The sequence below is a fragment of the Brassica oleracea genome, chromosome C4, assembly GCF_000695525.1.
Source record: "Brassica oleracea var. oleracea cultivar TO1000 chromosome C4, BOL, whole genome shotgun sequence".
Taxonomy (NCBI): Eukaryota; Viridiplantae; Streptophyta; class Magnoliopsida; order Brassicales; family Brassicaceae; genus Brassica; species Brassica oleracea.
This window is the reverse complement of record NC_027751.1, coordinates 7,280,561-7,283,070: the sequence shown is the minus strand read 5'-3', so window position 1 is coordinate 7,283,070 and position 2,510 is coordinate 7,280,561. Positions and strand designations below refer to the sequence as shown.

The following is a 2,510-nucleotide window of genomic DNA, read 5'->3' as shown; positions in this document are numbered from 1 at the left end:
CCAACACTAAAATTTCCGAGATTCTACAAAGTTTTTAACGGTCTAAGTGATATTCTACAAAGTTCTTTACGCATGTTTAATATATTAGCTTTGCCAATAAACTCCCTCGCAGCAGAGAAACAAATCTAATAGAGATTCTCAATCTTATTAAAGTAAAAGTTATCAGCTTAGAGAGCTTTCTAAACCTCTGAAAATGTTTGGACGTGCACCGTTCGCCTCATCAATGTCTTCTGCGGACGCCACAGCCACAGCCATAGCAACACCTTTGTCTCTAACAACATCTATTGCTTCTGCGAACGCTTTAAGGCCCTTTAGACTGTGGAACAAAGAGATGATCAAAACACATTAACACCTTTTAATCATGTAATATAGAGAACAATCATTGAGAGAATGTCTTGTTAATTAACCTCGGTTAGCTTGAGCTGGAATGCAGAGAAACTCAATTATCTGTGGAACGTCAAAGAACATGTAGAATGAGTAGTGTAATTTCCAGAGGTTTTCAATTTATATAAGTGAATATGTCACCTGAGGCTGGGCAGCGATCACATATTCATTAAGCTCAGAGATGGTGAGTGGCTCAATTTTCTGGACATGAGCTACCTTTGACGACGCTGCCATCTGCTCTGTGCCATCAGCTCAGTCTGGTAGGGGTTAAGTGGGAGAAGACAGTCAAAGAAAGAGGAAATCAGATGCCAATACAATCTAAGTGGACGAAATGGTGTTTAAAATGAGTGGTACTTACTTGTCAAACTTCTCATTTCCTAGAGCTGTCTCACTGTCAAATTAAATATGTGTTCCAGATGTTGAACTCAGAAATAGCCGGCCTACAAAGAATACATCAAGTTTATGTGAAGTTATATCCGGTCAAAAACAAATTCTATGCAATGCATTACTCCAAAGCTATATTAAAATGAATAAACTACACATAGTAAAGTTTACAACCTCCAACTATCTTTGGATTGATGCTGGTGGCAAGGACAATTTTTGGCTCACTTCTGTAGCTTTAAAATTATTTATCAAAGGAAACAGCTAAGGAGTCAAATATACTGACACAGAGGGTTACATCCCTGAAAAAATGCAATGATAATGAGACACAATAGGCATACATATGAATATGGACTTAACCACTCCTAAGTACCTCTCTTGACGTATAGTAAGCGCATTACATGTTGAGCCCCCTGTGAACGGTCGTTGATTGTTCTCCTGACTGCACTTACCTCACCAAGTATGTCTAAGAAATTGTTAAGTGGAAATCTGTAAGAATGTGATATAACAGAAACCAACTAACTCTCTAATAGCAAAGTCATCCGTCGAGATGTTAAAGGCTTTAATAATCTCACTGATATCTTCAAAATCATTCGCTTGTGTATTCTTCTGGAAACATGTAAGAATATAGTCAGAAAAAGAGATATTAACAACTGGAAAAAAGGAAGTGGACACCTTGTTGTTGGAGCTCGTCATTGGGCCGAGAAGCTAGCTGTACTTTTCTGAAGATTATTGTTTGATCGAGAAACGGTAATAAATAAGATGTGGGTTTAAGCAAAGACGTCTTATTAATGGTCGAAGAAAGGACGTTCAGTCGATTACAAGGAAAAGAAAAGATCGCGACAGAAAGAAAGCCGGTGACTCGATATGCCACCGGAAAAGTACAACTAACGGCGAGATGAAGCAAAGGTGAGAACCCTAATCTAGCCGCCAGGTGTTAGTCCAATTATTTTCGATCCCTTTCTCGTCGTCTCTCCTTTTCCTTATATAGGCGTCCTGGTGCCTCGTCCTTGACCTAATTTACTCCGTCTTGGTGGGCCTCCCCTGCTGGGCCGAGAAGCCCGAAGGCATCCGAGTAGCCGCTGAGCCGAACAGGTAGTTGCTGAGCCGAACGTACTTCAGTCGATGATGATCGACTAAAAGTACTCGAGAGTCAAGCCGAGAGACCTGACTCTCGAGCCGACCGATCGAGCCGTCGTTCTATCCTAATTCGGGCCAAGCCTTCCTATTCCTCGGGCCTTGTGGGATGGTCAAATCCATCCTCTACAGTAAGTCCCCCCCTAGTCCATTAGTGAGCGGAGTGCTTTCCAGCTCGTGATGGATTCTAAGGTTTGGAGGTTTGAGGGAATAGGAAGCCTGTCAGAAGGTTGGAACGGTTGGTCGATGAGTTGCATTGCGTTGTTCTCTCGAACGCGAGCAGTAGAGGCTTTTGTCTCTTCTTTTGGTCGTCGTGTCGCAAGAAGGGTTCGCCGCGAGGGTTCGCTGGAGATTTGGGAGAGTTTCAAGGCCCATTTAGGCCCGTTCAGACTTAATGACGACGCCTCGAATTCCCCCCATTTTTTAAAAAAAATGAACCGGGAAGTCAAAACGTCGCGAGGGTCCGCTGGGTTTCCGGGGCGGATTTCGAGGCCCGTTTAGGCCCGAATAGACCTAATGATGTCGCCTCGAGTTCCCCCCCCCTCTCTCTTTTCCTTATAAATACGCAGGCCCCCCTTCATTTCTTCAAGTTTTTCTCCGCGATCAAA

The 2,510-nt window shown here is 43.1% G+C and overlaps 1 long non-coding RNA gene across 1 annotated transcript; it reads right to left on the bottom strand.

Annotated features, from left to right (window-relative positions):
* Positions 1-382: 382 nt before the first annotated feature.
* LOC106339781 lies at positions 383-1,000 on the bottom strand. The gene is made up of 3 exons (XR_001269222.1): positions 743-1,000; positions 526-641; positions 383-447 (listed from the first exon to the last, which is right to left on the bottom strand). It is a non-coding gene; the product is annotated as an uncharacterized LOC106339781 (long non-coding RNA).
* Between the last annotated feature and the right edge of the window lie 1,510 nt (positions 1,001-2,510).